Here is a 22,880-nt window from a genome sequence, read left to right on the forward strand (position 1 = left end):
GTGGAGTGCAATGCAATGCTCAGATCACCTGTTTTGCTGGCACACTTCCTTCTTCTCTATCCTAATTGCCAGATGACGATCTACCTTCTTGGGGTGACTCAGCCTGTGGGCTGGCTGGCTCACCCATCATTCCCCCCATCATCCGCACACGGATGTGTGTCAATCCAGGATATGGGTGGAGATGGAAGCACAGGCCAATTACAGAATCAAAAATGTGAGAGGGAATGCATGAAATTAATATTGGTAGAGGGCAAACACTGGCTTTCTTCCTAAAGTCTTAAACTCTACCCACTTCTTAGGACAGCTTCCAGCAGAGCCAAAGAATTGAGCTGGTATTGCAACCTAGGGAAATGGTATTCACAGACATGTAATAAATTCAGGCAACTCACTGTATCATCCATTAGCCAAAGAAGCTAGCCACCAAAGCTGAAAAAAAAGACAAAAAAGAAAAAAAAAAAAAAAAGAAAAAAATAACTAGGAACAAATGTAAAGAAAAGTTATTTTTTGAAGTTGAAATAAACTGTCAATTTATTTCAGATAAATAGGATTATTTAAGAAAATTAAACAGTGGTGGGAATGTCAAGGTTTGGGAGAAGCTGCTAAAGGAGATGGAGGGATAAGAAAAGTGGCAACTTGGCTTATGAAACCCCGTGCTGTCCTGTAGTGAGGTCAGCTGAAATCCTACAGACTCATAAAGGAGATAGTTGTCTTGAGTCTGGGGAAGGAAGGAAGGGTGAGTCTGCTGTCCCGTACATTTTTGCTGTGTGAGCAGCTGGTAGTTGGAGCAGTAGCCCTCAATGACAGGCCAACACCTGGTGATCTGCCCAGCAACAGGACCCCGGCAGCTTGCCAGCACTCAGCGATGTAGTCCAACACCAGCTCTGAAAAATTTCTTTTTCCGTTGGTGGATCAGTACAGATGTGTGGTCTTGCTAGGCTCAACGCAGTCAATGAAATTTTTTTGGCGTATGTGCAGTTGTTTATCAAGGCGTGCAAATGTGCAATGCCATGATCACCACAAATCAGCAGAGTTAATTTTAACATACACTGAGGTTTCCTGGAAGCCAAAGGAAATCGGGTTCCAATTGAAAATTTAGCATATGCATCAATGTCTGCCAAACTGTGGCCTGTTTACATGACCTGATGCCTGGTGTTATATGTTTTCTGGTTTATGAATGTTGAAAAAAATCCTTTCAGATCTGAAACTACCCAAAATGTCTTGTAACATGAATGGGACCTTTTTCCTCTCAGATGTAAAGAAAAATATTTGAAAGAAAATGCATAAGGTATGAGTAGGTGACTACATCTAGCTTTTCAGAATTCATAAAGGATTACTTTTCCATGCTCCTCATTAAATTGAATTAATCTCATTAATTTCCATCATTAATCATTGATGCAAATGAGCAGCTGCCTAGAGGAAGGCAAGACTCAAATAATTGTCAGAGCTGAGGGAATGGCAGGTGCAGCTCACCTTCTTTTCCAGCCTGAGAGCTGCCTGGACACCAAGCAACTAACACCGTCCCACTGACCACAAAGGCCATGGGCAGCCCAGGCAACCTGCCCTTTCTCCTGCTGGACTGGCTGGAGCTTGAGAAGGAGCTGTGGCTACCAGGAGGATGTTGTAGACAAGGCATGAACCCAAGAAAACCATGCTCCAATGATTCTGATACTCCACTACGAATAAAATTTTTACCTATCAGTGGTGCCACCTGATGGGAACATATCAAATCAATATTTAAGAAATAGAAATAATTTAATCACTTACAAGCTAGTGAATCCTGCTGGCATCATATGTAGAGTTTTAGAACACATTTTGAAGGAAATAATAATTGATAGCTGGATAAATGGAAAAAGGGATCAAAATGCATTGATAACTTTAAAAGAATAGATCATGCTAGAAATCATTTTCTTCAACACAAATTGAGACAACCATGCTTTCAGGCTGCTGGGAAAAAATAAAGCCTCAATGAAAGTGTTCAGTGATGCTTTTATAAATACACCGTATTGGACATGCTGTGCATGCAGTACATGCTATGATGATACACAACATCATTTAGAAATGCATAACACACATAATTGGCAAAAAATAGAGAAGTGAGTAAGACTGACCATGATCCCTCTTCCTGCTTGTACCCTCAAGCCTTTAGAACACACTGTTTGAGTATGATAAGTTTTACAGTTGCATTTCACAGCTAAATTGTGATTAGAGTGTGCGATATGTACAAAGTCGCATGTAATGGGACTCCATAAGCCTGTGAAAAATATGGGGCCAGTTGAGAACTCTGGAGAGAGAACACCTGAGAAGTTAGGATATGAACACAGGAAATGAGTGAAGGATATTAAAGAAGAGCAGAACATTCCTACTAGAGGGAGTTTAAATGTGAGAAAAACACGATGATGTAGGCCTGAGCGGACTCTCAACAGCAAGGACACCACATCCAGCTCAAGTGCTCTAGTACCTCATCGCCACAGATCCTAGTTATTAACAAGACAGTTCAAAGTGGATTGTCACTAAATGGCAACAATTGTCACTAAATTGGGCAGCCACTCAGTTGCACAATGCTGTCTTGTATGTAAGAAGGAGGGGATGTTACATCCTATGGTAAGAACCGAACAACTTGTGGTTTGTGCAGCACACCCCAAATTCAGAGAGTTGGAGTGAAAACTGAAAACAAAGGTCCTTTCAGCCCTAAGAGATTACCAATGTAAGAAGGCGCATTTACCCACTTTTCTGGACAGCTCTCCTCAGACTTCCTCCTCCTACATCCTTTCTGAAACCTCCAAAACGCCAGGAAACATGGTGCAGACTCAGTGCATTGTATTCCTTCTTTTGAGCAATGCTATCCCATCTGGTTACCTGCTTCTGTAGGTGATCATCTAATGGCTGCCACTGGCACTTTCTAGGATTACGCAGTTGAGTTTTTCCACAACGCTTCTGTCAACTCATGTCATTCTCTTGAGAAAAATTTCTAGATTTAGGTTAAAACATAGTGATACAAATGAACGGTTGTCCCCAGCATGGTTCTGTGGACTGAATAGGCTGAAACGAGACGTATTTTCTTCATAAAAGTATATCACTGCAGTAAGAGCGCTCCACTGATCTCTTTAGGAAGAGTTAATTAGACAGAAAATAGATATCAAAAGAACCTGAGCAAAATGGGCAAAAATAGAAAAAAGAGAAGGAGGGGGCTGGGGAAGGGAAGTAGCTACAAAAGAGGAAGAAACAATGAGCTAACCAAGGGGAGAGAGTCACTTTTCATTATTTTATGTAACATCATTTCCAACACGTGTCAAACCCAGTTGTTTGCATTTGCACAGACTCCTAGCTGGATCTGTGGCAACCCGCAGCTCCTTTCTTCCAGCCAGCGTCGAGGGAGCTGCAGTGTGCAGCCAGCTTCGTTACACTCGCCTGGCGAGGAGCAGCATCGTGGGGCCCTTGTTAAAGTCCTACAGCAGTTTAAGCAGCTTAAACTGCTTTACGAGCTTAAAGAGTCTAAGTCTTCAAAGCTGCTTAAAGCTATTTAAGCTGCTTAAGACACTTTAGGCTGTTGGTGTCCACCGTAGGGCTGTACGCAACATCCTGGCCAACAAACCAAACAGTCCACTTCGGGGTTTACGGGTCCCAGCAACGAAACCGCCTCACCAGGGCTGCCCCAAGCAAGTTCAGCTGAGCTGATTTTGTTCACTTGGGTCTAGTTGTCCCTCTGCTCTTTGGGATTAAGGCTGCCCTTGACACGTGACTGGCTTGTTCCAGGATCTTTGAACTTGTGCAGTTTTTTACTGTTGTTCAGCAAGGGTTGGATGTCTAATGGTGGACCTGAAGCTAGCCAGATTCTTTAGGTCAGTATTCATCCATTTGCACAGCAAAATTCACAAGCTCCAGTGTTTGTCTCTAAGAGCGGAGGTTCTCGTGCAGTATGAAATCATTATTCTGGTGTCTGAAAGTCATGTATATTTTTAAAAGAACAAAAGGACCAGCAGACATTCACTGAAGTATGGTCTAATCAATAAACGACAAACCTAAATATTTCTGAATTTCTGGAAAGTCATATATTTGGTTGAGACGATGATGTTGTCTTTCAGGCTTATGACCATCTTTTACTAGACTAAAATAACAATGGTGACTGCAAGTACTTCCAGTGTTTACAGTCATATTTGAGTCAACACTACGGTGCACTGTGATGAACACAGATTTCTCTAGATGACATTTTTGACACAGTTTTTTTTTTTTCTATTTTGTAGTGACTAGAGTTTGTCAGAAGTTTTACACGGGTTTGAATTTCTAACAAAGAGCACATTTTCTGAAAAACTTTGTTTTGCTCAGCTTTCCTTTGGGAATATGATTTTAAAAAGATTTATTTTGAGCTAACCCCCAAAAAATCGTATTCCAGAATGCTACTTTATTTGCACTGTAATTCTGGTTGGAGTTTTCTTGTGTATACTAGGGTCCCTGGAGAACTCTGGCTCCTGTAAGATTCACTGGGCTCCCTACCTAAAATATATATGTGGTACACCATGACTGCAACATTTTGGTTTTTGAATGTAGAAATGTTCAGTTGTAATTCAAGCCCTCAAAACTTTCCAATACGCTTGCATTTTTCTTGTTCCCATCTCCCATTTCCATTTTTCTAATTATCCAAATTAGAAAAAAATCCTAAAATTTCAAACAAAAACAATTACTAAAATTCAGAATTTCTCACAGATTGAGTCCTGACTTGTTAGTTTTACTGAGGTCTGCATCTGTGCTGGTTTTTTTCAGACCCACTGTCATGAAAACAAGATTTTGTCCTTTTCCATTGGCAAAGATGATTTGATCTGTGTTTATTTTGGATATGTTTGTTTAATTCCTCATTTGAGCACTATCATAAATGATTAGGTCATTACTGCCCTGGGAAAAGAACTAGTTTAATAATTAAACTTGTGCTAGCAAAGTTCTTCAACAACTAATAAAAAATACTGAAGATTACACATGAATCATAGAAATTTAAACTTGGATGGGATCTCAAGGAGTTTATGTAATCTGTTATTCCTCAATATTTTTAATCAAAACTGTACTTAACCTTCCTGAGGTAAAATAAAAACAAAAAAAAATCCCCACAACACAAAAATCAAAGGAAAACAATTTAAAAAAAAAAAAAATATCCAGAGAACAACCTGTGCAATCTTCTGTAACGGCTAACGAATATGCCCAGGCCACATGTGGACTTTTCAAATGCTTCCTTAGCAAAATCCCGTTATGGATTACCTTGTAATAACTTGTACGTTCTGTCATGGCTCCAGGGATCTCAGCCACCTACTACAAAACATTCATCTGCTCCGTCTCCTAACTTTGAAGAAAGACAGCAATCATCTTGATACTTGTTGATGGCAGTGCCTCTAATTGTATCTAAAAACATTAATAACAGGGATTATACAATGTTCTTGGGTAATATATTCCCTCTTTTCTTCTAGTTACAACATGTTACTGTAATACCTATTTTAGTATAGCTAAAAAAGTTTCCTTCACATTCTGCCCATATCTTTAGTGAGTATGAAAAAAATGTATCACTGCACTCTTTATAATAACCTTTTATGTACTTGAAGACTGTTGAATCCCATATAGCCTTATATTTTCTAGATTAAAACAAAAGCAAAACTGGCAGCCTTGCTTTGTGAATCCGATTTTCCAAACTTCTTGTCCTTGTTGATCTTCTCTGGATTGGTTCCAGCTTACGTACATCTATCTTAAATTATGGTGCTTCAGAGTAAAATATAGTATTTTAGCTGAGGCCTCACCAGTGCCAAAAAGAGCACGCTAATTGTCTCGTCTTAAATATACTGTTTCGAGTAGATGATTCAAGAGAATCTAGACTTATATTTATTGCTTTTCCTCAACAGCATCACACGGTTGACTCACTCATGGCTCTCATTAATCACTAGACCTTTATCTGCAGTGGCATTCTGTGATTGTACTTTCGATTTAATCCTCCCAAATGTAGACCCCTGCAATTGTCTTTGTTCAAATTTTTAATGTTGGATTTCAGAACCTTTCAGAACCTATTGAGATACATTTGAATTCTAATTCTGTCCTTGAGCACATTTTTCAAACCTTTACTTGGTGTCGTTGACCAAGCTTATAAGTATATAGTTATTTCTAATTCTGTCATCTAAGTCCTTATTGAAACGTTGAACAGAAGCCTATCCCGTTAGGAGCTGTGCAAGACTTCAACATCCTCCTAGTGCAACTACCAACAATCATGTTAGGTTTACGTTTAACAGTGGATGGAATTAGGAGTGATGTCAAATGGGACAGCTTTCCGCAATTCATTTATGAGCATACAGGACAGTGTCAAAAGCCTTACTTAGGTCAAGACACATCTTGGGTGAACATACAGTCATTTCTACTGCATTTCCTTATCTATTGGACCAGTTGTCATGTTCAAGAAGGAAATTAGATTAGTTTGACAAATTCACATTGGCTGTTTCTTATCACTTTACTATTCTCATGATGTGCAAGCATTTACTTCTCAGTAATTTGTCCCACTATCTTTCTTGGTATTGAAGTTAGGCAGAGTACTCTGTAATTCCCTAGGTTCATTTCCCATTTTTAACATTAGAATTGGTTATAACCCTTCAAGTCAGGGCTGCAGCCAACAACTTAATAGTTCTTAATCGGAGCCTGCTGTGAATGCCACATTTAAGAAATCTTACTAAATTTTTCTTTCTTTTCTCTTTTTTTTTTTTTAAATCGTGTGCCATGATGGCAAGAATTAAGGAAGAGCAAGTCTTTAAACCAACCGTTTCATTTAAAATAATCTGCAAAATGTACATTGTAATGCCAGGTCCCTGATCATTGGCAGAAATCAGAAGCGTGATCTCGACTGTATTTCCATCTTAGGCTACATAGTTGCTGCAGACCCTGGTGACTTATCCACTCTTCCTGGAACTCTCAGAGATAAGTTGAGAGTTCAGTATGCATTAAGTGAATTTCAGCAAGCTCTAGAGACTTGCATATATCTAATTTATTCCAACATTCTTTTACTTGGTTTTTTCCCTATTCTGGCATATGTCCTTCCCCTTGTTAAAAAAATAGTGTTGTTAAGTACCTATCATTAATGTTTATGTGCACGTGAAGAACCTAGCAAAATAAATAATAAAACATTTCACTCTACTCTGGGTATCTGTTATTTGTGCCTTTGCCCTTCTCTTCCTCTAACTTCTTGGTATTTATAGAACCTCTTTTTCTTCCATTTTATGCTCCAGGAAAGTTGCAATTCATTTTGTGACTTAGTCTTCCTAGTTTTATCCCTAGATGTTTACGCTACCGCTTTATTACTCATCTCACTTATACGCCCTTGCTTTCACTCTTTGTAGGATTTCATTTTTGATATTCATGTCACTGGAGAATTCCTGATGCAGCTGTACTGGTCTCTTACTACTTATCTGTCTTCCACATCAGGATGGTTTGCTGGTGCACCTACAGCACTGTTTCATTTACTCGCAAGATTATTTTTCTTGTAATTTCTCCACTTGGGACAATTCCTAGCAGCACCTTGAATTACTGCGGTCATTTTTTTTTAACTAGCTTCATTTAAAAACAGAACAAAACTAGTATGTTTCATCTGACATTTTTCACATGAGAAAAATGGCAGGTTTAAAATAGATAATATGTGGCTCTAAGCAACATAATTATATTCCATTTTAAAGAACTACTTTGCCAATGAAAAAAATAGCATGTCAGGATTTCAGTGCGATGATTTATGGTTCTGTCATAGTGACAGATGTTCTTCATGTATCTCTGACATCGTAATCTGGAATCGATGCGCTTTTTCCCATGTTTGCTGGTAAAAAGAAATGCACTATATAAATACATTGTTATTTGTCTTCAAGGCCTTGCCCTGCATTAGCTTTGATAACTGGTCTGGTTTTGAGATGAGTTCTGCTGTAAAACCTCTTTAGTAGTGACACCGTACACAAAACCAGCACTGCGGAGCCAGTTGGGCCCCTTTACTGGACGCTTACCAGGCTGATATACTCAAATCCAGCGAGGATCTGGCACGCTGCTGCGCTCCTCTGAGTCTTGGCAGGCTTCAGCCATCGTCTCCATCTTCGGCTTCTCAGTTCATACTGCGGGCTGAGATTCCTGATCTTAAGCACCTCTTGTCTGCATTCAGGATTTATTACCCATATCTCTTGGCTGCTGAGATGCAGAATTTAAGCTGAGTGGGAGAGAGAATCACTGAAGCATGGAGAGACAAAGGCATTGACTCACAGAGGAAGAGAGGCGTCGAACTGTACCGAAAAGGAGCTTCTTTCTGCCACTCATCCCCTCACTCACTGCAGTTCAATAGCCCTCCATCTCTAGCCCTTTCTTACGTACAAGACTTGTTCTTGGCACCCATGTTTCTGCTTAAAGGACTGCTGACAGAAGCTGAAGGACCAAGACTTTTGTTCAATAAAGGGTTGGAGTGACACAGACACATGAATATCTATATACATCCTTGAAGTTCTGCTGATGCAGTGGAATTACACTAAAAGTTTCTCCCAGCACAGCTCTATCATCCAGAGATTGCACTTCTTCACAGCATGGCCACGTCAGTGACAGCTTGTGGGATAAACATAACTAAGGTTCAAAGGTTCCCAAAAACATATCGCATCTTGCTGTAACAGGGAACTTCCTAGCAAAACTTCTGCTCCTATTGATTTCTTATTATGAGGGCATTGCTTTGCAGTCCAGATCTCTGCTACAGTTGTGTTTACTGGTTAGGCTTGTTCAGCTCTGAGTTGGCAGAAAAAATTGCAGAGAACTGTCATATCAGAAAAGGAAGAAGCTATAGCAAAACCACTTTTGCCAGATACAACTTTATAATCTATCTTCACTAAGAAAAAACGTGTGACCAGCTATAGATTCGCCCATAAAAGCGTAGTGAAATATTGCAACAAAGAATATTTGTTAGCAGTGAACCCTCCAGACTGGCGCTACGTTTTATGAACATTTAGATAAGCTAGGTTTATCATTTTGATAAACTAGGCTAAGGTAAGATTCAATTAGAACGGTTTTGCACTGAGGGAGCAGAAGATGTTAGTGCATCTTTCTCATCTCTAGTTTCTATGAATGAGCTAGCAAATAGGTGCAATCATCAATAGGCAATCCAAATTCTGAATTTAAAGACTGACTTCCCGATTATTATCAACAGAGGATGATATTGCTACGTTCTGGGGTTTCCCAAGTCCTGCATCATGCCATGTTCATGCATCATGAACTAAACAAAGTCTGCCCTGCTTATTTCTACTGCATGACTAATCGTAAGATGCCTGATAAGTAAAAGATCTTCCACTCTAGATGATGTCTGAAGCTTTCATGAAGATGGAGTTTCATTAACAAAAGGTACAGCTATTGTTCTATTGGACAGGGGCCCAATTGAAACAAACTCAAATGCGTGTGCTTGGGAATGGTGGGATTCAGGCCAGCCTGGGAGCTAGAGAGGCACAAGAGTGGCTCTCCACCGCTGCTGACAACCCCTGACCCTTGTCTAAAACAGTCACGTGACTTCCAGACCACAGCTGGTGCCCAGGACACAGGTGCAGAGCAAGGGCACAGCAGTTTGGTTCTAGCTATAACTGCCCATCTGGCCGTGGTTTGAGATACTCAGCCACAAGCTAAGCTTAGCAAAACTAGAACATGAAAGAAAATTACTTATACAAAAGCTACAAAAGGGCTTATTTTCAAGATGGTAGAGTTTATCAATGTCAGTTCTGCAGAGCTTCAGACATCTGCAAAGTTAAAGGCTTAGACTCGATTCTTCAGCGTTTAGGAAATCACCAGAAGTTAAGCTTTAGGCAATAGACATGCAAATAATTCACTATTGTGGTGCAAATACAGAAATCAAGTTTCACAGGCAGTTACTATTTCCTCCCATAGGGCTACAGATCTTTCAATTTAGTTGTTTGGGTTTTTTTTAAAAAAAATGATCTGTTTAAAAAAAAATGCAAGTGACATTGTTCAAAGATTTATACTTGCAAAATCAATATATCTGTCAGCTGCTACACAAACTTATTTGGATTTGAAATATTTACAACATGGCAGAAAAGCAAAGTGTGAGTGGAGTTCTTTATGTTATCACAAAGCTGTCCTGTTCAGAAAACATTCTTTTTAGTTTTCTCCACTTTGCAGAAAGCCAGAAACCATAAGCAGTAATCATATTATTTCTTTTAAAACATATACCTTTAAATAGAACCCTTAGGGAAAATATAATAATAATACAGCATGTGATAAAAATTCTTGATCATGGTCATGAACAGACATATTCAGGTACTTTTAAGTCACAACCATTCTGTCTACCTTAGTAATTTGGTTTATAGCAATAGGGTAGCTTCGAAGTGAATCTCCAGACTGTCCCCACTTGTCACATGTTAGTTGGTTTCTCAAAGTGGTGCTAGCGTGAAAAATAGATTCTTGTTGGATGAAAGCAAACCAAAAGCTCTGCTCCACATCACTCCAATACTCAACAAAGTAATAGGTCCTAAATCCTGGTGTGGGCTTTCCGCTACAAGGACCTCCAGCATGTAGCTAAGGTACATGCATTCACAGACTCTGAAGAGTGGCCTCAAAGCCTGAAGGAGGTTGCAGGGTCAACTTCTGCATTTATCTGCCAGTCCTCAACTGCCTTAGTCGTGTCTGCCTATCTGCTACTTTATCCTCATTCATCCAGACTTCACGTCTGAAACCTTTTCCTCCTAATTTTTCCTGCCTTCTGTTGTTGAGCCCCTTTGCTGAACTCGTCTTTCTTTATCATCCTTTTTGTGTTATCTCTTCTCCACACTTCTACTCTTCTCTACCATACTGGAAGCTCCCTCTTCCACCTGCCAAGAAATTCAGATAACTGCAGCCTGCAGCCCTGAAGATACGACATTACCCATGAACCTGTTCCATGAGAGAAAGAGGAGTTTCTCAAGGGGCAAGATAACCCAGTAGCGATCTCTGAAGGTTGAGAAACTGTCACCAGCTATCACCTACAGGAGAAGTGGTGAACAAGGCTACCTTAAAAATCCAAAGATGAAGATAGTCTTCTTGCAGGTCAGTAACTATAATCAGCAGTCAGTCCTGTGCCAGTACAGGGAGCTTGAGAAAGTGTTTGGGAGGGATCATGCAACTGAGCCAGCATATGCCTTGGATTTCCACACCATGAATCTCAGTGTCCACATGTAGGAGAGTCTGCAGGAATATGAGACCTTGGACATCACTCTTGGCAGCCTGGCTCCAAATCCCACAGCAGACTCCTGGAAGGGCACACCCAGGGACACTTCTTCAACCTCCTCCCCTACAGAGCAGATGCCAGCTGCCTCCTCTGCCATCAGCCCCAGTTCTGACCTCAGCAGATGCGTACCCCTTTTCTACAATATCTCTGAAATAGAAGGATGAGGATAGAGGAGCTGTAAGGTATCTGGTGGGATGAGAGCACTGGTCTCAAAACTGCAGAGAAGAGATGGATTTTGCCAGGCTGCCCATGGGGACTATTGTGTTTTGAAATGCACTGGAACCATAAGCTATAGGAAAAGTCTCGCCACACTCCCATCTTGTACAAGTGCCTGACTCACTGTCAGGGCCTGGGTGAGCTGCACATGGGGATGCGTCATGATAACGCAGTTATCTGAGCACAGACAGTGGGTCCCTGCCCAGCTCTTCCTCCTCCCTGAACAGAGATGGCTGTAGGCTTGTGACAGTCACATATTTTGCCATTTGAATGCTTTTGCTGCTCTGTTTCTGTTAGCTCCAACTCTTCTTCTCACGTCTACCCTGAGTCTTTCTTTCAAGCCTTGCCTAGTGTTTACTTCGTACCTGTCTTCCTTGGGTGGGAGCATGGCAGGAGTAGAGCCCATGGGCACCGTTGGCCCATCATAAGGGGGGCGCTGGGAGCACGGGAGAAGCTCTTGCCTCCCACTAGGGAAACGGGGGGAGGGAAGGTTATTTTTCTGAAGGACTCCTTTCCGTTCCTCCAGGACCTAATCAGCCCAGCCCTCCGTTTCCTTATCAAGAGTAGTTCTGCCTTCACAGCCTTCATGGAGTTTCCCCGCCCCTGCCACTTTTTCTCCACACTGCTTCTGGTAGATCTGTTAGCAGGTAAACTTTTCTCCACCCCATCACTGTTCCTGCTGGGCTGCGGCTGCTGCCTGGCTCTCCCCAGTGTGGGGATGGCACAGGAGGCAGCACAATGACTTTCTGAGACCACAGAGTTCCATGCCACCAGAGGAGGGGCAAAAAGGGTAGAGAAAGTCAGAGACCTAAGAGTAAACTAAAGAGATGGTGGATTGCACATCCCTGAGGAGCGAGTAGACGAAGTAGGTCAGTCTTATGGAGTGTACCAGGGTGTGAAGAAACTCTCCACCCCTTCCCCCAGAAAAGAGGAAGATGACACATCAACATCTCAAAAAGCTTTTCTTTTTTAGTTTTCTCATTACAGGCATTGCAAGAAGGCATTGCTGTTTAATCACCCCACTTTGTTCTACTTTAAGTGCCTCCATGTACAATGCAGACAGTGTCCAGGACATCACTGCCTTCCTGGTCTCCTAGTGTCCCCGGAAATGAGGAGGAGGCCATGCATGCAGCCACCAGGGAACTGGTCTCCATTGGTCAACCTATATGGAATGGCTCACCTGCATCCTCATGGAGTTTGTGCGGGGCTCAGAAAACACCTATAACTGAAGAATATTGGGAGTGATGGAGCCAAGTCTGTGTGCTGCACAAAGATCGTCATCTGGTAGCGAGATGACCAAAAGCTCATCCTACTTCCAGCCTACATGCAAAAAAGGCATGGTTAAACCTTGCAGGTGAACTCTTGCTGTCAAGGTATGGCCTTATGATCAAACAACATAGGGTATATGACATTTCCCACAAAACATAAACACCATGAACCTTTACCCTCTTGGAACGGAGGTAGTCATATTGCCACCCAGCCCAAGGCTGAAGTCGTTGAAAATGCCACATCATGACTCCCTGCACCAAAATCTGCTGAAAAATCCATAAATTTCCTTTAGAGATTGAGAAAAGCTTTACAGCAAATGTAGTTGTAGCTGCAGTAGGCTGGTAAGAGAAGGAGCATATGAATCTTGCCAAAGCCACCCTCTCAATTTAGGAAGTCAAGGAGACCAAAGTCTTCGAGAACTTCTCAGATCCATAGCATTACTAGAATAAAGAAGGTTTGGAGGACTCAATCTCCGTAATCTCTTTGCCCATAGTGGACCTGCCCATCCCAAAGGGATTAGTGACCAAGAAGTAATGATTGAAGGCTGCGAGACTCTAAAGGATGTCAGCCACTTACTTGGGCATGGCTATGGGCTCAGAAATCTCGTGTAAGGATCATGAAAGTATGGCACCAACTCACAGAAGAAGGCCTTGATGATGCCTTTCATCATCCAAAAGTCTTGCATCTGCAACTGGTTATCTATCTGTCACAGTCAACATAGACCCATTCACTAAATTTATTTTAAGATTCATATTCTATATTCAGAAAACACTGCCATATTTGAACCTCAACAATGTGTTATGGAAGGACATTGGCATTTTTATACTCTTCCAGACCAAGGATATCCAACTGCTCAAACAAGATCTTCTCAGTCCATTGCAAACTCTCCTAGGAAATAAGAGCTTAAAATATTTCCATTACAATACTGGGTCAGACCCTTAACTGGTCTAGCCCAATACATAATCTCAGAGGGAGAGTAATGCCAAACATCCATGGTTAAGTCTTGTGCCTCAATTGCTTCTTGTGTCGCAAAAACTCTGATAAAATAATCAAGATTTGATCAAGTAGAACAGTTAAGTAGAAAACTGTAAAACATAATGTATAGGTTAGGATTGTTTTAAACCAAGGAACCATAGAGACTTCACCAGCTAACAGCTGGATTCTTCCATGTATTGTTTTAAACCAAGGAACCATAGAGACCTCACCAGCTAGCTACTGGATTTTTCCATGTATTTTTTTAAGAAACAAAGAAAACGGTCACAGACACAAATTATGCTGCTTGGAAACCCCCTTACCCCTTCCCATCTTGATTTAAATATCAAGGATTCCATTCAGTAAAGTAAAATTAACCAATGATTGTTATAGGGTAGGAATATTGATAAGGTTATGTAACTAGTGAAACCAATCATTTTAAAGGTCAAATTTAAGAGCAAGAATAATATGCATTTTTATGTAAAAGAACTTATGCAACAATGGCTCAACAACAACAAAAAAAATCATATTAAAAACTACAGATTTTGATGCTAAGGAGGACATGTTTGGACAAAGCTATCCGCTGTGTCCCCCACGCTGCAATAAGGAAGTGCCTGTTCATCTACTTTGTGTAGATGAATTTTCTTTTCAACGGCTAACACTTGAATAATTTGAGGTGACTGAATATACATTATTGGAAATTTATCAGGCAGTGATGATCTTTTAGCACATCTACATAAAATTGTTAGCTCTGACACAATTAAAAATGTTAACCATGTTACGTCAAATCATTCTTTCAGCTACAACAGCTCAAATCTGTTATTTCACTGAAGTCCTGCTGTCTTCATTTTTAGTTACGTGTTTAACCTATCATCAGCCTACTGATTACAAAAACTGAGAAATGGCTAAAAATAATAATTTATTTTTTTTTAATCTTTCAAATTCAAACCATGCTAACTTCAGAAGGTAGCAGCCAACAGCTTACCTACCATCTTCTTTGGTCACTTCTATGTTTGCTTGTTGTCTAGAGAAGTGGATGTAAACATTCATTGGAAACACTACAGCCTAGTCCAGTCCTGCTGTAAGAGAATCTTCCAGTATGACTTTGCTACAAATGCAAACAACTCAGAGAGAAGATGTGTAACTGTGAGGCATTATTATGATTTTTGTTTCACTCTGGATTGATGGGGAATCAGGTGCCTTTTATTTTCAGTTAGATCTAAATCTGAGATATGGGAAAATGGGAAAGAATTGTTATCATTTCTGTCATTTTAGGAATATTTTTATGGGCCTCAGCTCTCTTTTTCTCACCTTCATCATGTTGTGATGGTGAAGAATAGCTCATTGTATACTAGTGGAAATAAAACCACTTCATTTTGAGATAATTGGTGTCATTTTCCAGACTGGCTTCCTTTTCAGGTCTCTTTGTTCCCCCATTAGCCACAGTCAGCCTCTGCATATCCCGTGCCCCTCATCAAAATGCATTTTTTCCTGCCTACAGCCCAGCACCTACAGCGCATTCACCCCTCAATTGGGGCATTATGCATTGCTTCAGCAACCTCTTCTGTATGCGCTGCCCATATCTAGCCAAGTCCGCCTGCTCCCTCTGTACCCTTTTCTTTCTCATCTTTTGTTGAAGCCTGCATTTATTTTCAAAGACTCCTCTACTCAGCCTTTTATGTGTCGTGCTTTAAACCCTTTTATTCCCCTGAGCATTCCCAGCTATCTATTCTTTCCCTGAGAGGGAGGTGGATCTTCCTTGAAGTCATTATTCAGGGCGAGGAGATTAGGCCCCATTATTTGACTGATTTCACAAGTCATTTAAATGAATGTTACGTATGCACAACTAGCAAGTGCTTGTTAAAATGGTTAATTTGATCATTTCTTTTCAATGATAGCAGGAGAACATGAAAAAAATCACAGAATGAGTAACTGAGCAAAATGGCAAGAATTATGTTTTGTCCTGCTTTCTTTGAAATAATATTAAACTACAACATAAATCCTATAGAAATACTTATGGGATATTACTATATCTGCAAAGAGTTCATAATATCTTACATTATTAGAATGAAAGGGAAAGAAATGAGCAATTAGATTATGTTGTTAAAGCTGCACCATTTTACTTAAGCAATTGCATTACTCGCAGTGCAGTGTGCCAGAAAAATGACTGGTTCGGTGACAGATCTCCTTTTCTACTACAAAGCCCCTTTTAAAATAATTAGCAACAGGACAGAAGGTAAGATACAAAATATCTTTAAAGGTAGGAAAAACTAGAAATTATTCTCTTGATGTAAATCAGCCTAAAGCACTTGCTTGTATGACAAAATCACTGCAATAATTTGTCTAACTTTGTGATCTTTATGCAGGGGAGGTTGAACACGCAAATAGGATAGCGGTTAGGACAGGAAGGACAGTGACAAAGCACTTCAGACAAAATCTTGCCACAATCTGCCTCACTTATGCATTGCTTCAGTCAATATCAGAAATTTTGTTCTTTACTAAGGGGGAAAAAAACCCAAAATTTTTTTTCTTAAAAATAAAACTATCTACCAAAAGCTTTATTAAAAACATAAACAACAACTTTCTGATTATAGTTAATTAAAAGACCTTGGAAAAAAGCTACATTGGCATCAAGTGAACAGGCTAAGTTTCTATTGCCAAACGTTTGGGTATGATTTCCACTGGCTTTATCAGGAACTGCACCTATAATCAGTTAATGAAGAGAAAAATATAGCTATGGAAATAAAGATTCCAAAGTCACATCTGACAGTGTCTCCAAACAAGCCTGTGACAATTGCTGGGTATATGGTTGGAAGTCACACCACCAAATTTTGCCAGGCGAGTGTACTGATGACAGACATCTCACGTTTGGAGACCTCATTTAGGCATAAACGTATTCCTTAATAGCAGAGCCTTTGTCTTAGTGCTGGAATATCCTACGGGCTCAGTATTTGTTAGCCTCCAGCCCTGTTCCCAAGCTTGCCTCCCTTCCCTGAAATAGAAGAAAGGAGATGCAGTAACTCACCACTTCCCCCCGACCAAGGTCTTCTCTCCAGCACATCCACAGAAGCATTACAGCCAAGGCATTGCCAAGCCTTTTGCCATCACCTTTTGCAGCTCCGGTCCTAGCAGTGTCTCAGGGATGGCTTCTGTGCAGAAATCCTCCACTGCCAAAAGCCCCCTAAAAGCCACGGGCAGAAGGTACAACGTTAGTTGAAGGACTATATTAAAATGTTTCTGCAGTCGTGTTGTAGTCGGCCATCAGACTAAATTGCCATAAAGCACTCCTTTTACTAACGTAAGCTTGATTCCCATGCAAGACACTTTCTCCTTGGTGTTTAATCCTTCAGCTGTGTGTTCTCTATGTCGACAACTTTATTATACTCTTAACAAGAACAAAGTCATATTTCACGCATCTCTTTCTAGCAGTGATGGGGAAGCACCTTGAAACTGGTTATTATTAGGCTTGCCTATGCTTACGTGCAGTTTGCTAACACTTCCCAGACCAGACAGCAATGACCCTTTGTTCCACGTTAAGCCTTGAGCTTGTCAGAGCTATGGCAGTGGGACCATCTTTATCAGAGATGTGCTTGATTCTTGGTTGAAATTCCTCAACGCTTCCTGAAGTCAGCTGGAAATAGTGTCTGAAATGAAAGGTCGGTCTTACTGACGTCTATGCAAAGCAGTGATACCAACAAAGCAAGTATCCTTCAGGATGTATAGTGCCTTCCATACACTGAAAAACACCAGTCTCTTACATGCATGCAGAGATGTGCTTGCATAATTTGTATTATTTATGCTCTAGACTTCATCAGTTTTCCATATTAAAATGTGATGATTTTGTATTCATTCTCTGGCAGCATATGCTGATCATCCTGAAAAATATTAATCATTTTTCTACGGTTTCAATTCTACAGAGTCATTGATCTGCCATTTCTGTCTTCACACTAGATGAAGGCTTACCCACTGGTGTCATTGTAAGATGATAGACTGTTACCAGGTCCTTACTAGAGGCATAAACCGTGTGTTTAAAGAATCAAGTTAATAAAGAAATAGGAACTCAGTGGCAGGAAATAGCGTTATAGACTTTAGAACACCAGGAGTGTAATTAGTACTGTGGCATAATGATGAAAGAAAGCAATAAAATAATTTTACTTCATTCTGTAATTCTTAGAGCAATGCAAATTAGCTTGTCAGCAGGCAAGGGTTGGTTTCTTTTCTTTACATTTAATCCGTATGTTGTCTTAATGTTATTTTCTTTCAAAAATATTCTGCAGAACACAGCGAATACCGTACGACTGAATTTTGAATTCATGTGGTACGTGAATGATTGTCCTTTTTCAGGTTGAGAATCTCATCTATAACACAAATTAGGAGAGTTTATAGTGGCTGGAGAATCAGTGGTTCTCTGGTCCCAGGAAAATACACAGCATGTGGTCATTTGATCTGTGATCTCTGCAAAGCCATGGAGGCTCAGGAGGGCGGAGATAACAGCAGCACTGTGTACCAGCCTTGTTCAAAGCAAAGAGAAATGATGATGGTGGCAATTTGAAAAGTTCAGAGTGATGAGAACAACAAACATGCTTGATTATTTAAATTTTGTGGAAAGCAAAACCAAATATTATCTCATAAAATAATGGTGGAGAAAAGTTGTAAAGTGACAAACCACTAGAACAATTAGAGTAAAAGCATGTTACAAGCAAAAGCACAAGGAAAATGACACCGAGTGCCATCTCCACTTTCTGCTGATGCCCATGTCAAAACTTCCCCTGCACTACTTGTTATTTCTACCATATATTAAAAAGTGATTATTTAATGTGCTGATCAGAGAGATCATTATGCCACTGTTTTATTTCAAATCCTTACATTTTTTGTTTCAGATACAGAACATGTTGGGTCAAATTCAGCTGGTACATGTTGAACAACTGCAAAACACTGAAATCAATGCTTTTCCGGTACCAGTACTGCATTTGCTCTGTAACCATTTTACTGCTGGATATTTATTTCCTGTTGACTATACTTATAATACATTTGCAATATAAAACTGAAACGTATTAATTTCCTTTTTATTTTTTCTGGATGATAATTGAATGCAATCTGATCGTTTGCTGTTTATTTACCTTTATTATTTTCAGCAGGGTACTGGAATTCAGATTTCTTTAGAAAGACAACAGTCAGTCTGAGTTTCCATATATAGTAAGTCGGTTTGCTGCTATTTCATTAAAACCTAATTTAGACTGAACTAAACACTTCTCTGAACTAATTAATCTGACATGGAAAACTTCAGAATACTAAATCACTAACGGTCTCATTTTATATTAATAAATGTAGGCAGATCTATTGACATCTTATAGATTCATGTCTATATGGTATAAAAACAGCAGAAAAGAGAAGGAAAGGCAAGACCTGATAGGGACCTAAGTTTAATGCCACAAAGCTTGGTCAAGAAATGGGACCAGGTTCTTTTATTAGAAAGATGCACGGGAGTAATAGGCTGTCATGGTTTGATGTGGGGGGGGAGGTCCGGGTGGCAGAAGCTGCCCATCAGAAGGGACTCCCATCCCCCTCGGGGCTTGAGCCAATTGGCGCCTCTGCGAATTGCCTTGTTTACTTTGGGACAAAGGAACCAGAAAGATGTGCCTTTGCCCAGGAGCGAGTAGAAGGGAGGGGTGCGTGGCCCCTGCTCCCAGCGCCTGGCCGAGCCGAGTTCACCAGAAAAGACTGAGATCTGAGACAAATGGCCACACAGATACCAGGTCAGTGAAGATGGAATGGGACAACGTGTGCCGCAGTTCAGTGCCCTTGCAAGCGGCCTCTTTGCAACCAGTTCTCGGTGGAGCAAGCAGAGACCCACTCGCAGCCCGTGGAAAATCCACGTCGAGAAGAGATGCCAGAGCCTGAGTACGGTACGCATCTAGAGCCCGTGGGACAACCCCCCGCTGATGGAGAGGTGTTTTGTTAAAGGAGATGCCTGAGCCTGAGACTATTGTGAATCATGGGCACAGGTCGAGGCGCATTTGCGCATTTACGCATTCAAAGTCCACATGGGAGGCACATTTACGCATTTGAAGTCTGTATGGAGATGCATTTAAAGTCTATATGACGACCCACGCTAGAGCGAGTGGCAACAACTCCTTAAAAGTCCGAGACTGTGGCAAAACCTGGAGCAATCCAATGGGGTAAGGATTGCCTCCTGCGGGTAGGACCTCACGCTGGAGAAGTCTGTGGATATTTCCCTGTGAGTAGGGGATCCACTGGAGCAAGGGACAATGGTGTAAGGACTCCTTCTCCTTTAAGAGAAGTGGCAGCAACAGCATGGAATGAACTGACCTGCACTCCCCCATTCCCTGCCCCCCGCGTCGCTGGGGGGAGGAGGTAGAGCCGGGAAGAAAAGGAAAAGGCGGGGGGAGTGGTGTTGATTTTAAGTTCTGGCCTTGTTTTCTTGTTATCCTCTCAAGTAACCGTTTTTGTTTGCTTTTCTCTTTGTAGGTAGCTGTTAATAAACTGTTTTGCTTAAAGGGAACTGAGCCTCTTTTGCCTGGGACCGTGGTTGGTGGGTGCTCCTCTGTTCCTGTCTCAACCCTCAGCTCTTTTATTATATTTTTCTCCTCTCCACTTTACTGAAGTGGGAGAGCTGCGTGGAGTTTAGTTGCTGGATCGGCCTAACCCACGACATAGGCCCAGAAGATGGGATTTAGAGATGGGATTTAAGGGAACTCAGGAAGCCATTTACTCTGTTCCAGATGGCTAAGGCAGCATGGGAGAAGGAGCTCATGCCAGCTGTGGCAAGACAAGCAGGGGAAACACGATATTTAAATGATTTCTATTGAATTACATAAAAAGCCTATGTTCAAAGAGTGTTATGGCTGCAAAGTTGAGTACTCAGAGGATAGGAAATGCCTGATTTAAAGTTTCCCAGACAAATTAAACTTGTAACTCTATGCATGCACTGTAAAATCTTTAATTACAGAATAACATATACCATTTTACACAGGACCTTTGGCCTTTCTGTGCGCATGGAGGGCATGCATTTAATGAGCAACTATTCATTAGCTTCTTTTATCCCCATTGTTAAGTGCATGGCCTCCTGCCTTATTTACTATATCCTATTCAAACTCTGCCCTGTATATACAATTAGTAATATCCTCATAGAATTTCCCATGTAATTTATTGCTATAGTACTTAGTGCTTCAAAAACATTGATTAATGTCTCCAACCTCCTTGTAAGGACTGACCATTTTTCTTATTTTTATGGTTGGGAATAGTGTAAGATGACAACGGACTGATTTTTTTTTTTTTTTTTTTTTCTTCAGGAAACCTGTGTCCTATGTCTCTTCTTAAAGAAATGACCAATTACCATTTTCTTTTTCCATCCTGGTGTGAAGCCAGGGCCCCTTCCCTTCCTCCTGCAGTAATATTGTGCCAGATGTTTGACAAACCAGTGAATCTCTGCACTTGATTGTTTGGGGGCAAGTCTATCCCACTGGGTCATCTATAGCCTGAGCTCTGACCAGACATTTCCTTGGGCAGAAGGATAAAGCGAATAACTGCCTGTCCGAACCTGTTACTTGAAGGAGAGAAGATCTGTGTAACTGTTATCTAACAATGAAGGGGTTAAAATTTTTGTGTAAGAATTTCATGAAAGGTTTAGTAGGCGGTTTACACATACCTAAAGAACATAACCAGATGACCATCCTTGAAGCTGTCAGAAGTAATTAGAAGGGAGACTCTTTATCCAGAACTATCTGCCCTTGAAGGGAACATCCCAGAAAATGTCTAAACTTTGTAGTCATGTTTTTCTGAATTGTAAACATGTGCAGCAGTGACTTGGGGAAAATGTAATTCCGTCAAGGGGAGATCGTGACCACCGACTCATGGACCACCTACCCTAAACATACCCCACACCCAAAAGAAAAGGGAGGAGGAAGAGAACTGAGCATGACAAGTAATTTACATGTAAAGTGAGAGAAAATTAACCAATTGTTTAAAAGAATAACAATGAATATGTAAATATGTTATGAATATGCATGATTGTAGTGTATAACTAAGTTTCTGTCCAGGGACCAGGTGTGCATGCTAGGAGGAGATATTCCCAACGCACTTGGCGCTGCAACAAAGAATGCCTTCTTTCTAAAACTCCAAAATGAGTCTTGGAAAGTTCAATTGCGCCGACTTTTTGGGTATCAGAACCACAGTCAGGGAAGCGGTCCTTCAAAATGAACCAGCAGCCCCCCTGATAAAGTCAGGTCACAAGGACCTGTCTAAGCATTTAAACTTAAGAAATGAGGGCCCTTATCCTGTTGTACCAGGATCTTGGCGATTTGGCTGTGTAAATTTTTAATTAGTTGCAAAATTCTTGTCCTTGAGCTGAATTTTACACATTTTAATATGAAAAACACAACCTCATTGCTAAAGCCACCCACCTCCTGAAGACCATAACCTGCTGAGCATGCGCAATGATTTTCTAGACGATTATACCTTTAACTGCAAATGAAGAAAGCTTGTACCAATCAGAAGAGGTTAAGGAGAATAGTTATCAATAGAAATGTTATAACTTATGCATAGGTAATAATGTTATGTATAAATAGCATAGTTTTAAGCACCTCCGTGTGCTAGCTTTGTCATTTTTCCACATAGCACCCATCTCCACACAGATATGGAATAAACAAATATCTCGACTCTATGTGTAGATTGGCTTTTTGCACACTGGATGAAAAGAACTCTAGTTTTTGGGACAGTGTTTTGGTGACCCTGGTGGGACTGCCATAAGACCTTGCCTGGATCATCATGCCTACCCCAGCGGCAGAGAAAAGGATCGTACAGGACCGCAGCATGCACTGACCAGTTGATCAGGGACTCCTCCGAATCCCCTTCATTGCCAGGGTGGTGAGCAACATGAAGGTGCAACATTCAAGAGATATTTGTGCAAAGGCAAAAGGGGGGCAAATCTTTTAAAGTTGTGAGAAAAAAAAAACCCTAATATTTTTCCACGGAAGATTAAATCACACATAGACACTTGGTAATGGGGGAAAAGATTACCTTAACTGACTAAGATCAGAGCCAAGTATGTACTTAGTGGAAAAAAGAGGAATGGGGTCAGGTCAATCCATGGTTCCACCTTGTACCCCTTTGGTTTGCATTTTGAAAAACTGGAATAAATTTGTGGGAGATCCAATGAGTAAAGATA

General features: G+C 40.8%; 1 long non-coding RNA gene across 1 annotated transcript; it reads left to right on the top strand.

Moving 5' to 3' along the window:
* The first annotated feature begins 14,278 nt into the window (after positions 1 to 14,278).
* On the top strand, positions 14,279 to 22,661 carry LOC147528900 (uncharacterized). The gene is made up of 3 exons (XR_015222134.1): positions 14,279 to 18,889; positions 20,183 to 20,246; positions 21,007 to 22,661. It is a non-coding gene; the product is annotated as an uncharacterized LOC147528900 (long non-coding RNA).
* Positions 22,662 to 22,880: the final 219 nt, after the last annotated feature.

The sequence above is a fragment of the Tauraco erythrolophus genome, chromosome 4, assembly GCF_009769465.1.
Source record: "Tauraco erythrolophus isolate bTauEry1 chromosome 4, bTauEry1.pri, whole genome shotgun sequence".
In the NCBI taxonomy this organism is placed as follows: Eukaryota; Metazoa; Chordata; class Aves; order Musophagiformes; family Musophagidae; genus Tauraco; species Tauraco erythrolophus.